Source organism: Lissotriton vulgaris, chromosome 2_1 (assembly GCF_964263255.1).
Source record: "Lissotriton vulgaris chromosome 2_1, aLisVul1.2, whole genome shotgun sequence".
In the NCBI taxonomy this organism is placed as follows: Eukaryota; Metazoa; Chordata; class Amphibia; order Caudata; family Salamandridae; genus Lissotriton; species Lissotriton vulgaris.
This window is the reverse complement of record NC_141687.1, coordinates 943,486,979-943,514,652: the sequence shown is the minus strand read 5'-3', so window position 1 is coordinate 943,514,652 and position 27,674 is coordinate 943,486,979. Positions and strand designations below refer to the sequence as shown.

At 45.5% G+C, this 27,674-nt stretch overlaps 1 protein-coding gene across 2 annotated transcripts in view; it reads left to right on the top strand.

The window, feature by feature from the left end:
- Positions 1-27,674, top strand: part of THRAP3 (thyroid hormone receptor associated protein 3) — a 269,684-nt gene that overhangs the window by 8,616 nt on the left and 233,394 nt on the right. For both annotated transcript variants that reach the window (XM_086956473.1, XM_086956472.1), the window contains exon 2: positions 7,592-7,707. The gene's annotated coding sequence lies outside the window, so the exon portion shown is untranslated. The remainder of the gene's footprint in view (positions 1-7,591; positions 7,708-27,674) is intronic.

Here is a 27,674-nt window from a genome sequence, read left to right as displayed (position 1 = left end):
ATCCTTTAGCTCATCCATCCACTTTCACCCTCTATCCACCCTTTCACTTATCCCTCCATCCTTTTGCTCTTCCATCTTTCACCCCTCCATCCTTCTTTTCCCTCATATCCATTCACATTTTCACTCATCCCTCCATCCGTCCTTTTGCTCTTCCATCTTTGACCCCAACCATCGTCTTTTTTCCTCATATCCATCCACCCTTTCATTCATCCCTACATTCACCGTTTCACTCAACTATCCACTCAACTATCCACCCTTCTATCCATCAATCTATCCATCCTTCCACCCAGCCATCCATACACCCACTCAACCATCCATTTATCCACTCTCTCTCATCCATCAATCAACGCTTTCATTTAACCATTCATCCGTTCACTCATCCATCCACTTTCACCCCATCCATTCACTCACCCTTGCACTCATCCATCCTTCTACTCATCCATCCTTACATCCATCTTTTAACTCATTCATTCATGTATATATCCTTTCACGTCAATTATGAACCTTTGTCTGGACCTTCAGAAAGAAGAGGCCCATGAAGAACCCTACAGCTGCTGTAGGGTGTTCAGATGCCCCTGGTGCACGCATGAAGTGACACGAGAGGCCCAGTGCAAGGACAGACATGAGGGTGTGCCTGAAGACTGCATGAATTCCCCATGGGGAAACTATTGAGTGTTATTGTAAGCCCTGGATGATGCAGGATATGAGAGACCAAGGGGGCAGGTCAGGGCAGTGAGAGAGGGTAACAGAGGGGGGTGGCATTAGCAAATTCAGGCACTGGGTGAAACATAAGGTGCACAGTAAAGGCAACGTGCAAAGGAGGGTTGTGCAAGAGCATGATGATAAGGGAAAGCATGTGCTTTACTGCAGGCCCACGGAGGCGAGGGTGAGGAGCGATCCTGGGGCCGATTGAGGCCCAAGGGTGAAGCACAGAATAAAAGGCAGCGGGTCACAAGGTTCAAGTCTTAGCAGGAGCCAAGTGGCAGATAACATTACCTTCCAGTTATGTGAGTGTTCTGGAGCTGCAGAAGCTCTGTGTTCGTTTTGTGCTCGAAGAAAATGAAAGGACTTGGGGAGGGCCTGATAGGCACAAATGAGCCTCTGGGAGAAAGCAAAAAGACTCCAGTGCTGTGGAAGTATTATACGGAGCTGCAACTTTTAGCTCAGCTTCATTATGTTGTGCTTCTGCTCTTGGGAAATTAAAATGCAGACCCCAGCTTTTACATTGACCCTTTCACTGACAATAAACTTTGCAGAGCTACTTATTAACTGGCTGTGACCAACAGGGTTAAACAGCTGTGTATCAGATTACCGTAAGACTGTCTACATGTCCTTTGGACAAAATAGAAATGAAAACCTCTTGCCCTTGTAAGAAATCTTGATGTCTCGGGCGTCGGGAGATAGGAATTCCCCACCCCTGATATATGCTACCTTGTTTGTGAAAGGCTGGCAGGGCTGGGGCAGAGAGAGTCGGGGAAGGGATCAGTGACATGCTAGACCACTTTATACAGGGCCGGTGGGGCTGTGGTAAAGCCAGCCGGGTCCGGTTGGGAACCGTGGTTGGGGGTGGGGCTGTTGGAGTCGGAGACAATCTCATTCCCATTGGGGTCTCTTTGTTAACCCCCTGGTTTCTGGGCGGTCGGCAGTCCGCGCCTTTCTTTTGTGTAGTTATTCATTAGTTTTGTTTATTTAATTGTCCGCACTCGCTGCAGCGCCCATTTCAGCAGCTCCCTGATGTTTGGAGATAGATAGATGATATCACCCGGCCTGTCCCTTTAAGAGGAGGCTGGGTGCCTCCCTCCTCGGTTTGCCAATGGGATCTTTCTCGACTTCTGAAAGAGGCTGAGATAAGAGACCTGAGGGGGTCATGTGAGCTCGCCCCATCCAGAGGAACAGTCAGGACACACCCCCGGCAGCATTCACACCAGAGTGAGCTAGAGGGTTGTCCTGCACTCACGCGGAATCCCCAACCTCTCCTCCGACTGAGTGACCGACGCAGAGCCTTGCCATGCCTGAGTGTGTGTGTGTGTGACTGTGTGTGTGTGTGACTGTGTGTGTGTGTGACTGTGTGTGTGTGTGACTGTGTGTGTGTGTGACTGTGTGTGTGACTGTGTGTGACTGTGTGTGTGACTGTGTGTGTGTGTGTGTGACTGTGTGTGTGTGTGTGACTGTGTGTGTGACTGTGTGTGTGTGTGTGTGACTGTGTGTGTGTGACTGTGTGTGTGTGACTGTGTGTGTGTGTGACTGTGTGTGTGACTGTGTGTGTGTGTGTGTGTGACTGTGTGTGTGTGACTGTGTGTGTGTGACTCTGTGTGTGTGTGACTCTGTGTGTGTGTGTGACTCTGTGTGTGTGTGTGACTCTATGTGTGTGTGTGACTCTGTGTGTGTGACTCTGTGTGTGTGTGTGTGTGTGACTCTGTGTGTGTGTGTGACTCTGTGTGTGTGTGTGTGACTCTGTGTGTGTGTGTGTGACTCTGTGTGTGTGTGTGTGACTCTGTGTGTGACTCTGTGTGTGTGTGTGTGACTCTGTGTGTGTGTGTGTGACTCTGTGTGTGTGTGTGTGACTCTGTGTGTGTGTGACTCTGTGTGTGTGACTCTGTGTGTGTGACTCTGTGTGTGTGTGTGACTCTGTGTGTGTGTGTGACTCTGTGTGTGTGTGTGACTCTGTGTGTGTGACTCTGTGTGTGTGTGTGACTCTGTGTGTGTGTGTGACTCTGTGTGTGTGTGTGTGACTCTGTGTGTGTGTGTGTGACTCTGTGTGTGTGTGTGACTGTGTGTGTGTGTGACTGTGTGTGTGTGTGACTCTGTGTGTGTGTGTGACTCTGTGTGTGACTCTGTGTGTGTGTGACTCTGTGTGTGTGACTCTGTGTGTGTGTGACTCTGTGTGTGTGTGACTCTGTGTGTGTGACTCTGTGTGTGTGACTCTGTGTGTGTGTGTGTGTGTGACTCTGTGTGTGTGTGTGTGGCTCTGTGTGTGTGTGTGGCTCTGTGTGTGTGTGTGGCTCTGTGTGTGGCTCTGTGTGTGTGTGGCTCTGTGTGTGTGTGGCTCTGTGTGTGTGTGGCTCTGTGTGTGTGTGTGACTCTGTGTGTGTGTGTGTGACTCTGTGTGTGTGTGTGTGACTGTGTGTGTGTGACTGTGTGTGTGTGACTGTGTGTGTGTGTGACTGTGTGTGTGACTGTGTGTGTGTGTGTGTGTGACTGTGTGTGTGTGACTGTGTGTGTGTGTGTGACTCTGTGTGTGTGACTCTGTGTGTGTGTGACTCTGTGTGTGTGTGTGTGACTCTGTGTGTGTGTGTGACTCTGTGTGTGTGTGTGACTCTGTGTGTGTGACTCTGTGTGTGTGTGTGTGTGACTCTGTGTGTGTGTGTGACTCTGTGTGTGTGTGTGTGACTCTGTGTGTGTGTGTGTGACTCTGTGTGTGTGTGTGTGACTCTGTGTGTGACTCTGTGTGTGTGTGTGTGACTCTGTGTGTGTGTGTGTGACTCTGTGTGTGTGTGACTCTGTGTGTGTGTGTGACTCTGTGTGTGTGACTCTGTGTGTGTGTGTGACTCTGTGTGTGTGTGTGACTCTGTGTGTGTGTGTGACTCTGTGTGTGTGACTCTGTGTGTGTGTGTGACTCTGTGTGTGTGTGTGACTCTGTGTGTGTGTGTGTGACTCTGTGTGTGTGTGTGTGACTCTGTGTGTGTGTGTGTGACTCTGTGTGTGTGTGTGACTGTGTGTGTGTGTGACTGTGTGTGTGTGTGACTCTGTGTGTGTGTGTGACTCTGTGTGTGACTCTGTGTGTGTGTGTGTGACTCTGTGTGTGTGACTCTGTGTGTGTGTCTCTGTGTGTGTGTGACTCTGTGTGTGTGTGACTCTGTGTGTGTGTGACTCTGTGTGTGTGACTCTGTGTGTGTGACTCTGTGTGTGTGTGTGACTCTGTGTGTGTGTGTGTGTGTGACTCTGTGTGTGTGTGTGTGGCTCTGTGTGTGTGTGTGGCTCTGTGTGTGTGTGTGGCTCTGTGTGTGGCTCTGTGTGTGGCTCTGTGTGTGTGTGGCTCTGTGTGTGTGTGGCTCTGTGTGTGTGTGTGACTCTGTGTGTGTGTGTGTGACTCTGTGTGTGTGTGTGTGACTCTGTGTGTGTGTGTGTGACTCTGTGTGTGTGTGTGACTCTGTGTGTGTGACTCTGTGTGTGTGTGTGACTCTGTGTGTGTGTGTGACTCTGTGTGTGTGTGTGACTCTGTGTGTGTGTGTGACTCTGTGTGTGTGTGTGACTCTGTGTGTGTGTGTGACTCTGTGTGTGTGTGTGTGACTCTGTGTGTGTGTGTGTGTGTGACTCTGTGTGTGTGTGTGTGACTCTGTGTGTGTGTGTGACTGTGTGTGTGTGTGACTGTGTGTGTGTGTGACTCTGTGTGTGTGTGTGACTCTGTGTGTGACTCTGTGTGTGTGTGTGTGACTCTGTGTGTGTGTCTCTGTGTGTGTGTGACTCTGTGTGTGTGTGACTCTGTGTGTGTGTGACTCTGTGTGTGTGTGACTCTGTGTGTGTGACTCTGTGTGTGTGACTCTGTGTGTGTGTGTGACTCTGTGTGTGTGTGTGTGTGTGTGACTCTGTGTGTGTGTGTGACTCTGTGTGTGTGTGACTGTGTGTGTGTGTGACTGTGTGTGTGTGTGACTGTGTGTGTGTGTGACTGTGTGTGTGTGTGACTCTGTGTGTGTGTGTGACTCTGTGTGTGTGTGTGACTCTGTGTGTGTGTGTGACTCTGTGTGTGTGTGTGACTCTGTGTGTGTGTGTGACTCTGTGTGTGTGTGTGACTCTGTGTGTGTGACTGTGTGTGTGTGTGACTCTGTGTGTGTGACTCTGTGTGTGTGTGTGTGACTCTGTGTGTGTGTGTGACTCTGTGTGTGTGTGGCTCTGTGTGTGTGTGGCTCTGCGTGTGTGTGGCTCTGCGTGTGTGTGGCTCTGCGTGTGTGTGGCTCTGCGTGTGTGGCTCTGTGTGTGTGGCTCTGTGTGTGTGTGTGGCTCTGTGTGTGTGTGTGGCTCTGTGTGTGTGTGTGGCTCTGTGTGTGGCTCTGTGTGTGGCTCTGTGTGTGTGTGGCTCTGTGTGTGTGTGGCTCTGTGTGTGTGTGTGGCTCTGTGTGTGTGTGGGGCTCTGTGTGTGTGTGTGGCTCTGCGTGTGTGTGGCTCTGCGTGTGTGTGGCTCTGCGTGTGTGTGGCTCTGTGTGTGTGGCTCTGTGTGTGTGTGGCTCTGTGTGTGTGGCTCTGTGTGTGTGTGGCTCTGTGTGTGTGTGGCTCTGTGTGTGGCTCTGTGTGTGTGTGGCTCTGTGTGTGTGTGGCTCTGTGTGTGTGTGTGGCTCTGTGTGTGTGTGTGTGGCTCTGTGTGGCTCTGTGTGTGTGTGTGGCTCTGTGTGTGTGTGTGGCTCTGTGTGTGTGTGTGGCTCTGTGTGTGTGTGTGGCTCTGTGTGTGTGTGTGGCTCTGTGTGTGTGTGTGGCTCTGTGTGTGTGTGTGGCTCTGTGTGTGTGTGTGGCTCTGTGTGTGTGTGTGGCTCTGTGTGTGTGTGTGGCTCTGTGTGTGTGTGTGTGGCTCTGTGTGTGTGTGTGTGGCTCTGTGTGTGTGTGTGGCTCTGTGTGTGTGTGTGGCTCTGTGTGTGTGTGTGGCTCTGTGTGTGTGTGTGTGTGGCTCTGTGTGTGTGTGTGTGTGTGTGGCTCTGTGTGTGTGTGTGTGTGTGGCTCTGTGTGTGTGTGTGTGTGTGGCTCTGTGTGTGTGGCTCTCTCTGTGTGTGTGGCTCTCTCTGTGTGTGTGGCTCTCTGTGTGTGTGTGGCTCTCTGTGTGTGTGGCTCTCTCTGTGTGTGTGGCTCTCTCTGTGTGTGTGGCTCTCTCTGTGTGTGTGGCTCTCTCTGTGTGTGTGGCTCTCTCTGTGTGTGTGGCTCTCTCTGTGTGTGTGGCTCTCTGTGTGTGTGGCTCTCTCTGTGTGTGTGGCTCTCTGTGTGTGTGGCTCTCTGTGTGTGTGGCTCTGTGTGTGTGTGTGTGTGTGTGTGGCTCTCTGTGTGTGTGTGTGTGTGGCTCTCTGTGTGTGTGTGTGTGTGGCTCTGTGTGTGTGTGTGTGTGTGTGTGTGTGTGTGGCTCTCTGTGTGTGTGTGTGTGTGTGGCTCTGTGTGTGTGTGTGTGTGTGTGTGTGGCTCTCTGTGTGTGTGTGTGTGTGTGTGTGTGTGTGTGTGGCTCTCTGTGTGTGTGTGTGTGTGTGTGGCTCTCTGTGTGTGTGTGTGTGGCTCTCTGTGTGTGTGTGGCTCTCTGTGTGTGTGTGGCTCTCTGTGTGTGTGTGGCTCTCTGTGTGTGTGTGTGTGTGGCTCTCTGTGTGTGTGTGTGTGTGTGTGTGTGGCTCTCTGTGTGTGTGTGGCTCTCTGTGTGTGTGTGGCTCTCTGTGTGTGTGTGTGTGTGTGTGTGTGTGGCTCTCTGTGTGTGTGTGGCTCTCTGTGTGTGTGTGTGGCTCTCTGTGTGTGAGTGTGTGGCTCTGTGTGTGTGAGTGTGTGGCTCTGTGTGTGTGTGTGTGTTTTTGCAAATGCAGAAGGTCTCGCATTTGCGACAGATTAAGCTATTGGCATTGTAAATGACCATGCCATTTTTTTATCTGTTTTCAAAACAAGCACATAAATAATATTTTTGTCATTACAATGCCAATAGCTCTAACTTTTTTTCAAAGGCGAGACCGTTGCATTGAGGCCCATCAGCTTCCCGGCCACTGCTGCCGTTCCCTTTTTGGAATTCTCCTTCCAGTTAAAGGTTTATAAAAAACATTCCAAGATGGCAGTGCAAGCACATGCATGGGCAGCCAATGAAGTTGGAAACTATTCCAAAAGAAAAAGCATAGGCAAAATCAATAGTTATGCAGCCGGTCTCAGACCTATTGACTTTGCCAGTATTTATTTAGTTATTATCCTTGTCTTTTAAACGGGAGCTAAAAATATTAAACAAGTAATACCCTTTTCTTTGCACCAATAAGAGTAATATTTATGATTTTGAATTTAAAAAAAGGCTTCTAGTCCTTTACTAAGTTCACCTGGATGCACCAATCTTTGTGCTTTTAAATAAAAAAATATTTATATTGCAACTAGATGGCTGACTGGTTTAGGCACCAGCATGCTTTATTTGTTTCTGTTTACTTTTGATGGTAGAAGCTTGCAAAGAAAATAAATCAAAGCACTGCAGCAACTTATCAAGGCAAGACCTATTGACTTTGGCTAATTTCCCTTTAGTTAGCATTTGCTTTACGTTACGATAACCTCATTTCAATCTTTATACGCAATCTTCACATTCTTTCTCTCTATTCATGGTATGACTTATCACAGATCAAAATAGCCTACCTGTAATTCCAGCATTACTGCCTTTTTCACGAAGAGGATGCCCAGTGGGGCGTGGTTAGGGTTGTTCCATATTTTTAATTTGTTTCATTCATGTGTGTTTATTCCTAGCTGTAACGTTTTGAGTCGGAATTCACCTATATAACAAATGAGTTTTTATTCAGTAAATCCAAAATTGTTTTTGTGAGATTCCTAATACGTGGGAGCAGTTCTGTGTGCGTTAAGGAACCAACTAAATATATATTCTTTTTGACAGATATCAGTGTGAAGTTTGAACCAGAGGTGCAAATCGTAGAGTGAGATCATACACACGTTTCTTTGGCGTTGCAAATGCCAGCAAAGAAAGTGGGGCAGCTGTCTACACTTGGACAGGTATGGTTTGTTATTGACTGTTTCTCTAATTTGTACATCAAACCGTTTCTCTAATTTGTACATCAAACCGTTTGATACCTAAATGTTTCCCATTTTTTCAGATTGCACGTCATAACCGAATCTAAATACATACTTAATTCAGTTGTTATAGTAAAAATGATATAAATAGTTAATAAACGAAGGGTCACGGGTCCATTTCATTTTTAAATTGTCAGCAAAGCAGAGTAGAGATCCAGTCAACTCCACCTCAAAAGGGGAGTGGACCCAGAACGTCTCTTCTAACAGGAAAGCAAGCAGACACAGATTTGATCCATTGTGGCCCACATTACACTTAGCAAATTAGGCACTTCAAGGTTAAAATGTAGAAGTAATGAAAACCTATTGTGGTAAGCCTTTGGAAGTTGAACGAAAGATGAGCACTATACGTGTGGGTATGATGTGGAAGTTTCAAGTGCTGTTAAATAATTGGGCACTTCAATTATCACGAATACTTTCTATTCAAAATGGTGTCGAAGGAATAAAGTATGACTTGGAAGAGAAGGACTGGCGTGAGGGCAGGAGCATGTGTTAGTGTTTTAAAGAGAAGTGCACACCTTGATAGTAAGCGGATGCTGGTGCAGTGGCGTCACTAGGGTTGGTGTCACCTGGTGCGAAACTCATGGTGTCACCCCCTCAGAATCACTGTTGATCTGGTGGTTCCTCGGGCGCGTTCCAGCTGTCCAGTAAGGACCGCCTCTGAGTCCTGGGTATGGCCGCAGAATCAAGTTGCAGTGGGCATACCGACAACAGTCTGGCAGCAGCGACCTCCAATCCCCCGCGGGGATGATCACCTGTTTTGTGGGGTCATGGCGGGTCGGAGGTCACCGAGGTGCGACCTTACTACAGTAAAATAGTTCAGCCCCCCCCTTTGGCATCTATTGAAGACATGAAACCCTCGGCTGTACAGTCTGTGTTCAACAATAAATATTGCAGCCATGAGAAGTTAGATCTTTTCGGAGACTAAATCCCTATGAATCGTAAAACATGCGCAAAATCACCCCGATTACACACAGGGAAGTTACTAGGCAGCACATAATTAGGGGACACTAGGGTTCAGCCAGCCAAAAATTAGGCAAAGGAATTTGGCTGGGGAGTGGTAAGTACTCCAGAGCGTGTCACTTGACACTCTTTCTCTTGGGACTATTACAGAGGAGAGAGGCACTGCTGCAGCACACTGTGTGAGGTGAACGGAAGGGGGGCTAGGGGAGCCATAAAGCTTTAGGAGGGATAGTCTGCTAGGCGGGAGGGTGCCTTGTGGCAGTGCATGGCTTTTGGGGATTAGGTCGGTGCCGGGTTGCACAGGACACTGGCATCCCACTTGGAGCGAGAGTCCTTCTTGGGAGTCTTTCAAGGGTTCAGTGCAGTGTCTACGTGAGTGAGGGGCACGGGCTGTGTGTGTGCTGCCTCCTTGTGAGTGAAGAGAGTGTGGTGCAAGGCCCTAGGCGCTTTCATGGCAGGGACGCTCCCCCGGTTCAGAGGTACCTGGAGTCCTTTCCCTGCCTTCTGTCAAGGGCTAAGGAACATGGGTTCCTGACAGTGCAAGGGGGGCCTTGGCAATATCCCCTGCGCATCGTACTCTCTGAAGAGTACTTACTGTTGGACATTTTGTTGGCTGGCAGCCATGGAAGAGAGCTCTTCGCCAGCTCGGGGGAAGGAGTGCGGCACCTTCTTCCAGTGCTTGGCTTGTGAACTGAATGATGCTTGAACACTCAGCCAGCGTCCGCTCCATGCACGGGCCATATGCAAACAATAACCTTGAACTACATTATTAAGCATCATGGTTCTTTCCACTATATTAGAAACCTGATGGGGAGTGCGGCTTTGCTTCAGGACAACACACGGAAACATATATATATATATATATATATATATATATATATATATATATATAGTATATAAAGCTGGAGGAAGCATATATTAGAAGGAAGGTTGTAGGTTTGACTCCCGACCTGCCAACACATGGAACATTCATTTAGGGTGTTAGACATTGGTAGTTTTGCAAGTTGATAAGTAACAATTTGATAGGAGCCACAACCTGAGACAATGAGTGTCAAGACTTAAGTTTATATATTTTTAAGCGTATACATAAATACTAAGTGTGACACGTGTTTTTCTTTATAAGTTAGCGGTGAAGAAATTAGTACATAAATATACAGGTATAGAGAATGAGAGATATAGCAAGTACTCCTGGGAGTGCGAAAATAACATAACCGCGACGGTAGGTCATGTTTAGAAAAACAAATAATTGTAAAGGATAATCGTAAGTCAAAACATGCACATAATGAGGCATATCAAGAACTTAATAGCAAGAATAAGGCCGTCCAGTTTGAAATGTGCATATTAATTAGTATAAACGTAATTTTGGGCTACCCCTGATATAGTAAATAGCCACCAGAGGAACGGACTGAAGATTTAATAAATGAGGGCGATCTTATCAACAGCGCTAGCACTAGGAGCTAAATGAATTATATAACAAAGAAAAAGTCATGGGTTCGAATCCCGACCTCACAACATAGGAAAATAATAATTTATAGTTTTTAAAGTTATAACAGAACTTGATAAAATAAGGATCTGGAATTCTATCAAGACTGTAATTTTACACGCATATAAAACGCATTCACGAGAAGTATCTACACATTGTTTTTCTATAATTGATGCTTCACCGGTAAAAAACGAGCGTGAAAATACACCCCAGGTGTAGGGCATTTGATGAGCAGAGAGTATAAATAAAGAGCAGCAGAATCTGGCACAATCCACACCCGCTCAAGAGACGTGATTGGTCAGGGGCTGACAGTCACAGGCGGTTTGAAGGTGAGGAAATGTATGGGATTTGAGGTCCAGGGTGAACGTTATATTAAGCCTTACTTGCACCCTCTCATTAGCACCGGTACCTATCCCCCAACACTCATGGACTCAAAGGGACAGATGACAAAAAATCTTAGCTCTGGCTGCTGGCATATGCATGTCCCTTTTATCACTACCTCAAAAACATCTGCAAAACCCTGTGCTTAATATTGTGTTCAAACTTGTTTCTCATCATGCACAGATGCAATATGACGCACACAAGCCTCCTTTTTCCCGTAAGCGCATACCTGTCAACTGCCCATATTTTGAGGTGTTCAACCCATTCAATTATATTTACCCCCTATAAAGAGGCATCCTGCCAAAGACTTCCATGGGGTCATCACCCCTTTGCAAACCCGCACCACCTTCAAAACTTTTCCCTCCCTTCACTTCAATGGTACAAACCTCGTAAACATCTGATCCCGCTCATCAAAGGGGCCACTGGTTGTCAGATATGCAGCTGAGCAGCGGAAAAAAAACGGAGAACGCTGGACAAGTGGGAATCATGCTGTCGGACCGGGTTGCTAGTATGGATCACATTTCTAGAAGGTGCGTAGTAGTTACCATCGGTCCTGCAGGTGCAGTCGTATCGGGGCCAGTTGAACCCTGTCCCTGATCATTTCAGTCTATACTACCCCAGCAGCAGTGAAAGGCTGCGTGTTCCTTGCCCCTGGCATAATTGCTACGCTATTAGTTCTATCCGACCCCCAACCAACACGTTCAAACCCTTCCCGCTTGGAGTTAAAAAGGCCGTTAAACGCTGCACTCCTGTGTACTCCGCTGATCTGTGCTCTCGGTAACGATATTAGCGGATTTTAGAGGGAACCCTAAAGCGCCGTATGCACCGTCCGCTGCCGGCTCTGTGCCTCGATTGTGCTAGTTTCATAAAGGGAGTGGAATTGAAAGAAACGAAACTCAACTGTGAAATATGAGGCATTTATGGCGGCACTTAAACGTGAAGAGCAGCAGTGGGGAAACTCTGCTCTAACTGTGTTTTAAATGGTGAGGAGGACAAGTGTCCTTACCTTTTCTGGACTTTAGACTCCATTGTAGTTGTGGCTGGGCCCCTAGGCGTTCTGCAAATCGCCCAGCAGCACTCCCTTGCCAAGACTGTTTCCACTGAGTCTCAGTGCGTGGTGGGGGCGTGCGTTAGAGGAGCTCATCGCGGGGGCTGGTCCCAGGGCCGTCATTGGTAGCGCTGTAAGATTGATGGCCCTGGGACCCACAAACTGGGTACGCAGCCGCCGCGCATCGCATCACCACTACCACTAGGGTAGTAGGTGGTGCGTGCGTGGCGTGCACTGCAGTATTTTGTAAGCAGGTGCTCTTGCAGAGCAAAGGCGAGGTTGCAGAGCTGTGTGACAAAGCGTAACCAGACAGATTGGTGTCACCCCATGTTTGGTGTCACCCGGTGCGGTCCGCACCCCCCTAGTGACGCCACTGTGCTGGTGAAAAGCGTTTGAACAAACTCCACAGTGTTAGGGGTGAGAATTTTGCAGGACTTGTCTTTGTAAACCTTGCAGTTCATGTTTCGTTTTTCATATTTGAATTGGATGTCCATAGGTTTAAGAAAAACAGGTGAACTGCAAAATATATATATTTTTTTAATACAAGAAAACTCTGCAGACAAGTGTTATGCAGTTTTTTCCCCTTGTGGAATAAGTCCTCTCTCTATACATTTTTGCTCTGAGTCACATTGCACAACTTTTGTGTATCTTAGCATTAGTGCTGGGTGAAATGTAAATTACACCGGTGTACCTGGCATAGCTTTGGGAATTTTGCATTACACTTATCAGGCTAAATTATTGAAATCCTTCCATATTGCATAACTGTGTCAGTTTGCTGCAAATTTATAGCATGGGAACACAGTTAACCAGTGCGCGCAGCAGTACTTCTCGCCACTCGTTCACCGGAATGCGACCTGCTGTTCGTTGGGGCACTTGTTGAAGCACCAAGATGCATCCACATATCAAAAATTGACAGCCTGACTCTGTTCTAAATATAGCATTAGATAATGTTTGCATTTCACATAATTTTCATGAATTGGAAGGAAATTTGCTTGTTTTTTTTCCCTCCCCCTCAATTTACCCGTGAAATCGAAACATTTCTGCCTTTACACATTTATCGTAGACTTGGTTTTTTTTTTTTAATGGCTCATGGAACTGGTTTGACAGGTATCATTTGTCAATTGGGTCTATTTACAACTGTGCCAGGGCCTGCCCTATGATCAGAGAACCCATCCTAAAGTAGTGTTGATGCTGATTCACTGGACGAGTATGTTAATAGAGTGATGGGCGTTGGGCTACCCACCAAGTGCCCCTGCACAGGGATTCCTGATTATTCCGACTCTTACGCCTGCTTCAACACTGTACAGGTTTTTAGTAGTGAACTGCTTGGTCCCATAGCTCTTTTTGATGCAGACCTAAGCTTCTGTCATTGGTGTAAGCCCACAGAGCATACTCCATAGAGAGATGGGAAGAGGGTGTTCGAGGATCTACCTTTCCCTCATGTAAAGTTTTATTGTTTGCAGAAGAACTATATTTATAATAGTTACTGTGTTTACACCTTTTCCATGCTCCCAGTTTCAAGAATTTGTCATCTAATCAGTCAGGTCAATCCAAAATGTAAACGGTAACGGTTTAATGTATTTGAATCTTCAAAATAGACCAATGGTTTAGTTACACTGTGGTTGAGAACTAGCTTTTAGGCTAAATGCTTAAACTCAACCCTATGCCCCTGTTCAGAGTTTTCGTTTTCAACCGCCTTGTTCGCTCTTGCCTGAAATCCTTTGTTTTGTCTTGTTCCCTGTGGGTCACAGGCTGTGCCCACTTGACATTACCTTAAGATTTTCCTTTATTTTGTGTATTTTCCTAAATAAATTCCTGTCTATCTAGTGTATGTCTATTCTTACCCTGATCCTTTCAAATACTAGGGTCCACTATTGTTCTTCCACTGTGGCAGGATTTTCTAGTGCTATTTCACTTCAAATTCTTTGTCAATTCATGGCCTCATTTGGGTCCACTTTAGTGGGCCTTTAGCCTGCCTGGCAAACTTTTTTTAAATCGCTTTGTTTTGGCTCTTTTATTTTGTAATTGGCTGCAAACCGAAGGGCCCCAATGTTGACATTATTTTTCCAATTTCCCTATGATACAGGAAGAAAAATGTATTCTTGTTAATATTAAGGAAAACAATCGGTTTAAAATGGCTTTTTCTTTGGTAATTTAGACATGTTAATTTCCATCTGCTCTTCCGTTGGATGATGAATGTATCCCAGTAAAGCACAGCACTCCGTAACAGCTGAATTCCAACCCAGTCAACTATGAAGCTGTAAATCCTGAGTGGAAAGTGCTTACCCATTTTAGTCATGCTATTATCTAAAAGTAGAACCTCTCATAGTTCTTGGTTTAATGTCACTGGGGTATATGTTTGGTGCAGCTGGCGTTGCTAAGTTAATTCATCGTTAATAGCATTGTCATTTACCTAAAAATTGTCAAGCTACATCATGCAGTACTCACTTCTAATGTTGATAGAACTTAGTGAGACTTGCTCATTTTGCAGAAGTGCGTCTGACGTTTGCTCTCCATGGAGTGTGGCTTTTAATCGGCTTTGATTTTATAGTAATTTTAGTTTGCAGGTTTTCATGTTAAGAAACTTGGTGCCTCTTTGCAATTGTTTGGTTTACATGGTTACAGTGACCGATTTAAAGTATTTTTAAGACTTGTTTTTTACTGATCTGTGAAATATATTTTGTGCCCTGCCCCTATCTGAATGCCTATTAATGATCATATCTGGATTCTGTGCTTCTAGAAATCGTCAAACCCTGTATTATTTTTTGGAAAACTGCTTTTGGCTCCCATCGACCTAAAACCGTGGTAATTGCCGATAGTAAGATTTATTCTAAAAATTTAGCCACTCAATAGCTTTGGTAATTCACAAAGTAGTCTCACTTGGACAACATGGATTAGTTCCTCGACGCGGCACTATAGATCATATCAGAAGAGTTGTTTCACGCTTTGACGCCCCTAACATTTCTAGGGATCCAACAGCACTTATATTGCTGGATGCTGAAAAGACCTTTGACAGGGTCTCCTGGTATTTCTTATGGGAGACCCTGGCAAGGGTTGGAGTAGGCAAGGGATTCACACAGGCATTCAAGATGCTTTATTTCCAGCCTTCTGCAAGACTGTATTTAAATGGAGTACTCACAGACTTCTTTAAAGGACCCAAACAAATGAAAAGCAGTGGACGCGCGGTAAGTGCACAAAGTATATGCACCATATCTCGAAGAGGTAGCGCAAGCACTGCCTAGTCTCTACCTAAAAAGACACTTGTACAGATCACAGGGATCTTCATCCATTCTATGTATGTTCACCACTTTTTTTTTTTGTATGGCTAGCTCTGATACGAAGAACAAATTAACTGATGTCCATTGACTCTTGTTGAATCTGGATGCGCTCTTACACATTTGCTGCAAAATGTCCAATTTTGACACACACACAACCGTATTTGTCCAGCGCAGAGCATGCCTTACCATTTCTACGACTATGTAAGCTACATTTGCAACTTTCCTCCACAAGTTGTACTTTCCAGACGTATTACCGTCAGTCCCTAATTTATAATTATTCACCCACACTGTCTGAATAGTCAGTTTCTGGCCATCGCAGTAAACCAAATGGAGCACTCCATAGTCTTTCCAGTTACAGTAGCCTCTTCCCCCCCCCCTCCCCCTCTTTTTAAAAAAAATCCTAAATCCCCCTGTTTATTTAACAATGTGTTTGTTTTATTCCCTTTTTAATAATTTAATTTATTCTCTACGCATTTGTGGCTTTCAACAGCTATATTTTTCCATCCGGGAAACTAGCTTGAAGTTTTAATTTTGGTTCTGCAGCTCCTCGACTGACACAGCTCCAGTATGATCGCTGTGAGTAGGATGGTCAAATAAACATTGGCATTCATTGACTAATTTTTCCAATAGCATCAAGAAATATGCGCAGGGTGTATGCGTGCTGTGCTGAAGAAATGCCCAAATATTCGTTTCTACTATTATCTAACCCATCGGATCATTTCATTGATTGAGATTCAGTCATTTCAATGTTCCATTAATAGTTTTAAGTGAAATACCAAGTCTTAGTTAATGCTAGCAGGTTGAAACCTGAACGCCACTGTAAGTTGATACGGCCTTTCTAACAATGATGGATTTCCCATGGCTCTCAGTATACAATGACCGAATTTGTTAACCTGAACTTTAGAGCTGATGAGAAAAAGCTTTGGTTTTATGTCTCATCTACAAACCGGTTTAAACTATTTGTTCGGATCCGTTTACCTTTTGAAAATGGACTTGGCTGTTGGCGCCTGTATCGCAATTCGTCCCTGATAGTTTGTACCTCTTTAAAAGTGTTTCTGTCCCGGTCTCAACACCCTCTAACCCCACCTAAGTTGTTTTCAGTAATAATTGCAAGTCCCTGCCCCCCCCCCCCCCCCCCCCCCCAGAAACCCCGTTCACTGTGATGTTCACTGCACTGACTGCTGTTACTTGTATTGGTGTGCAGTGGAAGGCCCTTTGCAAAGGTTCACTGGTCACCTTTGTTGTTTATCATATTTGGGTGTTGACTGTTACTAATGAGGTGTAGCCATTATGCTGCATAATGTGCCTGTTCTTGTGGCGTAATTTACTGAACCCTGCTACATAATTGCAGTGGCCCTGTGTATAATGAAGGCTTGGGCAGTGCTTAAAAAGACAGGCACGCCAATACAGTGTCCTGCTGATTTTGATCTGTAGCGGTCACTACCTGAGGGGGTGGTATTGCGGTCTTAAGGGTGTTTAGCAGATGAATATTTAAGACCCTATAAAGCATTACATGTGGGGGTGCTTCACAGCAAAGTCTGACAGACTTATTATTTTAGCCTCACTCCATGGGGTCTAATTGGATGTGGTGCAGCAGTGTTTATGAATGGTATGGTAGGGTTTGGTAGACAGTGGATATGGTGTAGGAAGATTTGTGAAGTAAAAGGGACATTACAATGTTTTGTACCTCTTTGTAAGAAATCTGTAAAGGATTTTGAAATTGTGATTGTAGGTAAATAAAAGCATATATATGTATAAAGATCTTAGCCGAGTGAAGCTCAATACAGCTGCTAGCATGATAGGCAGACAGCAGGGTACGACCACTCCATGAAGTAAATTGGAAATGCTGGGTCTTTAGTACTTGTCCGAGATCTATTCTCTATACCAGGGGTCTCCAAACCGGTCCTGGAGGGCCGGATCCATGCCAGATTTTTTGGATATCCCCATTGAGATTCATGTAGTAGTTTTAAAAATCTGGCATGGATCCGGCCCTCCAGGACCGGTTTGGAGACCCCTGCTCTATACCATGCACTTGATCTACCAATTTTTGCAGCGTGAATCTTTCTGGATTCACTATGCTGTGCATTATTCCGCGGTCTAGTGGCTGGGTCCGGAATCGTAGTCCCTCCCCCCCCCCCCCCCCCCCCCCTATATTTTTTTTTGTAGCCCAGGTGGGCGTCGACGTCCCACCTTCTGGTGTACTTCCTGTGACGTCAGCACGCTTCCTGCGGAAGCTCCCACCTTTGGCCGTCATCTTCAGATTCTTTTTTCCGCCAATGGGCCTGGATCGTCACTGAGAGGTTCCAGAGTTTTTGGAGAAAAGAAGAAGAAAAGGCTGAAATCCACCGAAAAAGTTTGGGGAAGACATCCAGGAACAAGACCGCCGGGACGACTGAGGAGGAGGAGAACTTCGAATACTTTGACGGAGAATGCGGACACAGGGCCCCTGAGCGCAGGAACGGACAAGACCCCGTTCAAATTCTGGCGCAATTGCCACCACAAGTACGCGCAGAAGGACCAGCACCCGGTTTGCAACCTCTGCCTGCCGGTCGACCACTAAAGCAAGGATTGCAACGCCTGCTACGTCTTCAGCCGAAGACTCGCAGGATTAGTGAGAGGCAGAGGATAGCCAACCACAGCATGCAAGGAAAAGGCCAACCTCCGTCGCTTCGGGACTTGGGCCTCTCCAGTGACGAGGACATCGCCATGGGACCAGATGACTTCACGGTCACAGAGACCGATAAGAAAACTACAAAAGAGGTAGGAGAGACGTCGACCCCTAATACCCCAACAGACTCTCGAAAGCCTAAGTCAGACTCTCGAAAGACAGTCTAAGTCCACGAAGGGAGCACTGGCACCGAAAATTGACGGCCGCAGCTGCATCCAGGGACAAACAGCCCAGCGGATCCTTTGAGAAGGACTCCCAGGTGGCGAAAACACACGAAAAGCTTAGGTCGTCTAAGCACGACCCCGAAAAGGAGCACTCCCCGGCAAAGGAAAAGGACCCGAAGGCTTCTTCGAAGTAGACTCCTAAGTCGAAGAGATCGTCCGAAACATTCAACGCCGAACAGGCCGCCGAGATGGAGAGGAAAAAGAGAAGGCTCGAGGCCGAAATGGATAACCTCCTGCAAAGGAAAAGAGAATTCGAGCGGATGAAGAGGTTCACCATCCCGTCAAAGCCACTGACGACTATATCGTCGAGGTCAAGGAAGAGGAGGAGTTCGATGCCGAAGAGCCGCCGAAAACTCCCGAACCCGAGGAACACCAAGAGGAAGAGGGCCTATACTATTTCGAGGAAGGCGAAGAAGACCTGCGCACAAGTTTGGACTTGGCATCCTCGGTGGCGCAGGATCTGGACGCCGAAAGCGGCCGTGGAGATGTATCCTTAGAGGCCTTCGCCGCCAGATGACATTGGGATCTACAACATGGTCATCAGGAATGCGGCAACCGCTTATGGAGTGAAACTGGAGGAAGAAAAACTAAAAGCCTGCTTCCTCCTAGAGACCCTTCTCCCCACTCAAACCAGGAGCCAATTCCTCCCCATGCTACCAAGTGTCCTGGACCAGGGGAGGGAAGCTTTCAAAGAACCAGCATGCTGCAGGTCTGTCACACCCAGGACAGAGAAACAATTCAAACCCTCCTCTAAGGATCCTCCCTACCTCCAGGGATCCTTCACAGCTGACTCCATCATTGCAGCAACAGCCGGGAAAAGGGCCAACGTTCCCACAAACTCAGGCCCACGACCTGACAGATAGTAAGAGGATAGACCTCACTGGAAGGAAAATAGAGAGGAATGCAGCAGCACACTGGCGCATTGCCAACTCTAATGCCCTACTCAACAGGCATACGTACCAGCATTGGGACGAGGTCGGACAACTGCTCAAACACCTCCCTGAGCAATACCAACAGAGGGCAACACACCTGGTGGAGGAAGGCAAGAATATAGCCAACTCATGCCTGAAATCAGCCTTGGATGCGGCAGACACGTCCAGCAGGCTCATGATGATCGGGATCACAGAGAGAAGGCATGCCTGGCCGATAATATCGGGCTTCAAGCCGAAAGTACCGAATAACATCCTGAACACCACCTTCAATGGTGAAACCCTGTTCGGAGCACCAGTGGATGAGAAACTCACCCAACTCAAAAAGGAAAATGAAACTGCAAGGTCTATGGGGGGCCTTGCAATTCAGAGGAATGAGGAGAGGCACACTGACACGGAGGCCAAACGGAAGAGGGGGAAACCAGCCAGGAACGTCACATCAGACATTCCAGCAGGGCTACCAGGGCGACAACCAAGCACAGCAGGGCCAGCAAAAACAAACCTGGCAATACCAGCCTCGGGCCAGTTCTTTCGCTGGAGGGCGAATGGACGAGGGCAAACAAGGGGGAGACAGCAACCTACTTCAAAGTGACTCCGCACCACCAACCGTACCCACACGACACCTGTAGGGGAGGGGCACAACAAAGTCAGCAAAAAAGGGTTACATGGACAACAGATCAACGAACATGTAACACCAGTAGGAGGCAGACTTAAACACTTCTTCTAGGAATGGAAGAAAATAAGACAAATAGATACTGAACCTCATACAGTTCGGATACTGCATATAACTGAAAAAGAAACTACCAAACAGGAAACCGAAAAGAAAAACGCACTACGCAAAAGAACTAGCGCTACTCACAGAGGAAGCACAAGAACTCCTCCACAAAGAAGCGATAGAAACAGTACCATTCAGAGAAAGAAACATGGGCCTGTACTCTAACTACTTCCTCGTACTAAAGGTGGACGAAACGTTAAGACCCATCCTTGACCTACGGTTGCTAAACCAATAAATAAGAACACACAAATTCAATATATCTCTTCAAGAAGTCATCCCTCAGATAAGGGACGAAGACTTTGTCCACCAAAGACCTAAAGGATGCCTACCTACACATTCCCATTAACAGACAGCACAAACCTCTACTGAGATTCGCCATCAACAAAGCACACTACCAGTTCACCGCCCTGGCCTTCGGACTAAAATCCGCACCAAGGGTCTTCACCAAGTGTCTCGCTGCCGTGGCAGCGCACCTAAGGAGGGAGGGGATCCATGTATAGCCCTACCTCTACGACTGTCTCATAAAAGCAAGTACCTACAAACAATTCAAGGAACATGCACAACAGGACACAAAGACGCTAACGGACCTGGGATTCTCAATACACTGGGGGAAAACCTCAATGGAACCAGAGGAAGTGAAGATCTTCCTAGGCGCACAGATCAACACCATACAGAGCAAAGTGTTTCCCAGCGACAAGAGAACACTTGCCCTGCTGAAGGAGACACGTCCGTACTAGGAGGGGCGAGATCTGACAGTGAGGACAGCGAGCAAGATCATGGGGCTGATGCATACTCCTAGTCCCCAATATACGGCTACACATGAGACCATTCCAGGAATGGCTGCAACAACAATGGTCACAGTCTACAGGGAGTTGGGAAGATCTAGTGGTTGTAACGCACGCAGTGCAAGAGATAGCATGGTGGAACAAGGAGAACATAACATGGGGGAAGGTTTTGACACCACGAAACCCAACAGTGACCATCACCAAAGACTCTTCCCAGAAGGGATTGGGAGTGCACATGAACCAGCTCAAGGTGTGGCGCCTGTGGACTCCCAAAAGATGCGATCAGGCACATCAACTACCTGGAACTAAAGTCCATGTTCCTCGCCCTAAAAGCCTTCCAGAAACAACTGTACGGGCAAAGAGTGTTGATAGAGACCGACAACACCCCAACAATGTTCTACATCAGCAAACCGGGAGGAACACAATCAGTCGCACTATCCAACTTATTGCAGGACATATGGAGATGGGCCATCCCACTCAAAATAGACCTCCTAGCTATACACCTACCAGGGAAGGACATTGTGGAGGTAGACTGGCTCAGCATACAGACACATCGGCATCCAACGAGTGGGAGCTCAATGCAAAAGAAACACAAGGACTATTCAAGAAGTGGGGGACTCCGACAATAGACCTATTTGCAACACACCAGAATGCAAAATGCCGATACTTCGCAACCAGGGGAACAATCACAAGGGAATGCCCTACAGATAAGCTGGTCGAAAACATTTGCCCACGCTTTTCCCCCGATACCACTGATACACAGGATACTCGGCAAATGCAGAACCAGCAACATGACACTGATTCTGGTAGCACCACAGTGGGCCAGGCAGTCATGATTCTCACAAATAGTGGAGATGGCACAGGGACCGCCTCTCAAATTCGGGAAAAGAAAGGACTTACAATCCATGCAAAATGGAGAGGTACTCCACCCACACCCAGAGAGCCTCTGCTTGGCAGCATGGCACCTGAAGACATAGTTTGCACATCTGAAACTGCCGGAGTGCACACTGCGGGTGCTAGGAGAGGCACAAAGACCTACCACACGGAGGTGCTATGTGGAAAAATTGAAAATATTTGCACAATGGTGTATCAAGGAGAAACTGCACAAGATGACGACAAAGGAATCAACAGTGCTAAAATATTTAGCACACCTACTTAAATCAAAACCTAAGTTCCACCTCGCTGAGGTTACACCTGGCAGCGATAGCCTACACAAGAGGAGAGACCGGAAAGAGCTTCTTTACATCACAAGTAGTAAAAAGATTCCTGGAAGGGGCTAAAAGGATAGCACCACCCAAAAGGATGCCACCACCAGCAAGGAACTGTAATTTAGTCCCAACCGAGCTTATGAAGGCGCCTTTCGAACCCATTCATAAGGCATCACTACAAATGCTCACAATGGAGACCGCCTTTCTAGTGGCAATCACCTCGCTACGCAGGGTAAGCGAACTGTAAGCGCTAACAATGCAAGAACCCTACATTCAAATACAAAATGATAGGGTGGTAATGAGAACTGACCACACGTTATGCCAAAGGTTTCACATGAACCAGACAATACAAATACCAAGCTTCTGTTAGAAAGCATCCACAAGCGTAGAGGGCACGGCACACTCAGGACGCTAGAAGGGCAGTAATGCATTACATGGAAAGGACTAAAGAGCACAGGAAAACAAAACGGTTCTTTGTGTCCTTCGCAAGGAGTTTCCTGGGTAGACCAGTAACAAAGGGCACGATGGATCGCACAAACAATACAATTCAGCCACAAGCAGGCAGGTCAAGAACTAACCGATGGGGCACAAGCCCACTCTACCAGGAAAAAGGGAGCAACAATCGCCTTCCTGGCTAACACACCCATTCAAGACATATGCCTGTAGGCAACATGGGCTTCAGTGCACACGTTCACTAAGCACTACTGCATGGATATACAGATGAACCAGGAAACGCAAGTAGGACCGAGTGCTTCAACATATATTGTAGTATAGTTCCTATTTTCCCTATAGGCCCTTCGCATTGGAATAACATAAACAGTAGTGTAGATGTAGAAGTGCGGTCTTCTAGGTCTCTACTGACTATGTTAAACTTAATTGGGTTTGTACCAGCTAGCTCAGAGGTCACTGGAAACGTTCTTGACTGACTAGGAAGTGATCAGCTTCCCTGGCTCAGACAAGAAGGGATTCAGTTTTCCAACAACCGCATTAACATGACAACTTTGCTCCTCAGAATAAGAGTCAATCTCTAGAGTCGTGTGAAACAATAGACAGTTATTTCACTCAGTCAGTTGTGCAGAATTACTCTCACCAGTATGCAGAGAATAGAGAGACGGGCGTTTTCAATAAAAGGTATTATTTATTGAACAGTCTTTCTTCTCATGCAAGAGAAATGAATTGCCACAATTGCAAGACTTGTTATTATAAAGAGTGCGTACAGTAAAAGGAGTATTGCGAAATAATACTGTAAAAGCATTGATATGGTTTCTTAGCCATACGATAGTTAAAAGGAATAAAATATATACATTTGACTAACGTCCTCAACTGGTGCTTCTAACTACGCCTACCCCGGTGTACCTGACCTAAGCCTTATACATGAGGGAGTAAGTAAGTAGCAGTTTAAGTTAAGTTGGTTTTGCCAAGGGTTTGCTTCAAGAATTCTCTCTAAGGGTTTAGTCAGCACCGTACCTCTGGAATAGAATGTTGGAGGTCTGGTATCTCCTCTCAGGGCTCGATATTCCAGTTACCCGCAAGGGTAGGCTGGAAACACCGGAGCTGGATTTTCTCAGCAGGAGAAAAGACAGCTTCTTTCTCAGTACGTCAAGGAGGAGGGGCAGCGTCCGTGGGCTTCTCTCATCTGCTGGGCTCTGCAAGGGACAGCTGTTTTGCTCCTGTATTCTCCACCACCATCGCTGTGTTTGCTTAAGGCAACGTTGGTATTATTTATACCTGAAAGGTGCCAAGTTTGACGTAAGTTTTTGGACACAAGACGTCTATAAAGATGTCACTAAGAACTGGTCGTTCTTACAGTGCTCGTTAAGAGTTTTTTTACTAATCAAAACGAAGCAAGCGGGGCTTTCCCAGGTTGCTGGGGGTTTTAATCTGTTGAAAGAACTCGGTGTGTTATCTAGGAATCTAAGGAAGTGGCTTCTGCTGTGCCATGTACTAATGAGCTGCAGAGACGAGTTACTGAAATATGGCTCTGATCGTTTATGCCATTATAGGGATATCTATTGATTATAGCCGTATAGGGGCATAAGGTCACAATATTGATCGGGGTCCTAGATAGAACACAACAATATTCAACAACCAACGCTCATCTTCCACCCAGCCGCCACAAACCTAACAAACCGCTACAAAGTCTATGCACAACATAGTGAATCCAGAAATATTAACGCTGCAAAACGAATAGTTTCTTACCTGTTGGTATAGTTTTGCAGCTTGAAGATCTTGGATTCACTAGCGAACCCACCCACCTCCGCCAGAAAGATGAGGCAGGAGAAGGTGGAAATACAAGGAATAAAATACAGACGCTTTAAGAGACAAAGTGAAAATTAATTTACTTTAAGAAAGAACTTGAAAACTTTGCCAAGGATTCACGAACAGAACACAAAAACAAGAAAAAAAGAATCCGAAGATGACGTCCAAAGGTCGGAGCTTCCGCAGGAAGCGTGCGGACGTCACAGGAAGTACACCAGAAGGTGGGACGTCGACGCCCACCTGGACTACAAAAAAGAAAAAAAGATTACGATTCCGGACCCAACCACTAGACTCCGGAATAATGCACAGCATGGTGAATCCAGAAAGATCTTCAAAGAAAAAAAGACTACGATTCCGGACCCAACCACTAGACTCCGGAATAATGCACAGCATGGTGAATCCAGAAAGATCTTCAAGCTGCAAAACTACACTGACAGGTAAACTATTCGTTTAAATTAAAGACCTATAGTAGATTATGAATTGGGAGCTTCAAACAGGTGTTTACATTTTTTTTTAAAAACGGTCCATTAATGCCAACATAAACCACAACACCCATGTTTGTTAGGCTAGAAGGTGAGGTTGCTTGGGGTTTTCAAATGAAACCATATGTGGAAAGTGGCACTGCATTCAAATGCATGCTGCTTTAGATGGTAATGGGTACCTTGCATTGTGGGTTTCAGCAATGTGTACTTTTGATGATGGGAAGAATTAATGTGAGAAATAGGAATGTGTGAAAAATGTTGATGTTCAGTCAGTCTTTAGGCCAGCAGACGAAGAAGTGATGCTCGCTCCTTGAATGGATCCGCAAAGGAACGTGATCTGGATTTCATTGCCATATGTTCAATCACTGTAGATTTTTTCCCTTTGATTTTTGTAGTTGTTAAAGCATGGGTCGGACCAGTTTAGTTTGCATACTTTTATATTTTAAGATGATAGTACAGCAACTTGTGGTCTCTCTAACCCCGCTCCCCAACTCCTACCTAGATCTTTCGTTTTTTCAGCACTGTGGGTTGTAGTGTTAAAAATCACTCACTGATTTCCAGAAGTCTGAGCGTACATCAGAGCCTTTTGCTCTGTCTGGTGAATTTGGCAGGCCGTCCCTCCTTGATCATTTTTAACGTGTGGTATGGGTTGCTTGATAAGATTGTTTTGTGCTTATGGACTATTGTAAAATAGTTTTCTAATACTACTTTGTTTACTAATGAAATTATAGCCATGTTTATAAGGCAATGGCATATGCACCACACAGTTGAACTAAGGGATTTTGCAGCTTTTGTTTTCGCTGTCTCCTCCTCCACATACAAATTATGTGATGAGTGTAAAGCTCATTTTACACATTTAAATTTTACCTGTGGTGTTCTTTGTGCAGTCCTCTAGACTTTACATTGTGGGTCCACAGAAGAAGTCCTCCTGCTTGAAATTAATAAAATTCATGAAACAAACCACTCTGAAAGCCTAGACAGAAGCGCTGCTGCCAGTTTTTGCACCCCACTCTTCTGGGGAGGGTTGTATGTAAAGTGCACTTAATCACTTTGGAATAGAAACAGATGTATTTCATTTTTTGAGTGCTTGGTTTGAAATCAAACCTCCCTGTCATGCAAGATAATTTAAGTATTATGTTCTTGTGGTGATCGATTTATTCCCTGTGGGAGAAACTGAGTCAGACTTGTGAATTTGTCGGCATTTGGAAATCTCTTACGGTTGAAACAACGCTTGGTGCTCTGCTACCACACATGACCCGACTGAAGATTGGCCTGCTTTCTGCAATCTTAAGCACTCTTGTGGAGCACCAAGATGAACTGGCATCGGTAAAACCAACAGGTCGCGCCTTTGCGAGAGGTTCTTTTTTTGTTTTCTCTATTCTATTGTAGTTGTGTAGACAGGCGTAGATTGTTAATAAAATAGTTTTTAATGTTTTTCTGATTAAGTGATGGATGTTCGATGTTTTGTCTGCCTCTGGACACCTATTGGCTTAGCAATTGTTTGTTGGTTAGCCAGTTGAAGCACCTGATGCCCTGCACTACCTCAATTTTAGCCCAGATGGAAATTGTTTAAAAATGCTTGAGTATTACATGGCTCAGTCATTCTGCCCGATATTATAGTAATTATTGGTTTCCGTTTCCCCCCTTATCTAATTTATTCCTTATCAGGTTTACAACGGTTGCCATTTTTACCTTATAGAAGGACAGTGGAAAAAGGAACTTCTATTAAAAAGACATCTATTTAGTCACAACTCCATTTGGAAATGTTTTCCAACATATCGGTATGTGCATTATCAGTGCCTGCGGGATGGGGATTTTTGGACTCACCAGGATACACGGTGGTTGTTACTTTGTTACTTTGGTAGCACCATTTAGCTTTTTGATTGTACATAAAGGTGTTTTTCAGAATAAGTGCACTGGTGGACACTCCGGTCTGAGTCTTGTTTGCTGCCATTCCAAGATTGAGTGAAATTTGTATATGTTTGTAATATTGTGAATATTTGGTTAATGCGCTAGAGGTAAAGATAGGTCCTGTATGATTTTTCTTTGAATAGATAAATTACGTATATGTAGATATTTAATAAGATTTTTTTGATTGCATAGGTGCAGCATAATTTTATGTGTATGCCAAAGCCCTAGTCCTGATGAGGCCCAAAATTTAAAGGGGCTGAAACGCGTCGACAACCCTGGAAATGGACACCTAATGAATTATAATTTGGTGACAACTAAGAATACAGCTGTTCAGAATATACGGGACAAAATAATCATTCTCCCTGATACTGCAGGAGTAAGGTGTACCAATAAGACTGAGGAATGTTATTTAGATAATAAGATACAGAGCATCCATTTAAAGAATTTGGGCTATTTTGAAACACTTTTGCATTTTCTTAATGTTTCTTTAGAGGTTTATGTAAACTGTGTGGTGTATGTGTAAATATTGTATTTTTAGATTTATAACATAAAAGAAGAGTATCTAAAAAAAAAGAAGTGTGTGAAATATTAAAAATTAAATACACAAAAAATATGAGTGAATAAAAACACTGTATAAAGAATGTTTTTGATTTGTTAAGGTATCAGGATTTAAATGATATATATATATATATATATATATATATATATAAAACTGAGTTGATTCATCTTTGAAGAATTGTGTCAGGCCAGATAGGTAATTCATAAACCTATTTTGATTTAGGATTTGTATAAATTAGTTCCATAGCATCATTTTTGTTATTGTAGTATATTGTTCCCAGATGCTTTTTGGGTTATAGAGGGGAAAACCCCTTATTGTATTTAGGCTGCCCTACCTCAATGGCATTGGAAACAATTTCTGCAGATTACATAAGCTCCCTTTGGCATGTGTTCAGTGAGCTATAGTACATGATTTTTGTTGAGCCGTTTTAGCCACTTACACCAAGGCTTGGTTCTTTCAGTAGGAGAGGAGGTCTTATTAAAGAAGCTGTATATGTATATATAAACCAAATTGAATGGCAGCATAGCTCTGTATGTTCTCACGGCAGAGCCATCACAACATATGATAGAAGTGTTAGCTGGTTTGTGGTGTTTTGCTGATGCAGTTTGACGTAAAAGTGTGAATCTGTTTCCTATATATCAATCACCTCTTGCAGCTTCGTCTCTGCACAACCAGTCCGCAAACTTGTCACCTGACGCATCGCGAAGATGAAGTAGACTGCTTGCACAACTGCTTTCCTTGCTCTTGAACATTAACATTTGGAACGTGCAGGGTAGCCGCAAGACTGTGCACTAATGGTTCTCTTCATAAAATACAGAGCTGTAAAGTTTTGGATTTGCATATATGATTGCGCTAATTTTTGTTAATGTATTGAGCCTCTGTGTGATGATTGGCGGCCTCTTGTGCGTGCAGCTCTCCTTTGGAAGCAGTTGTAACAAG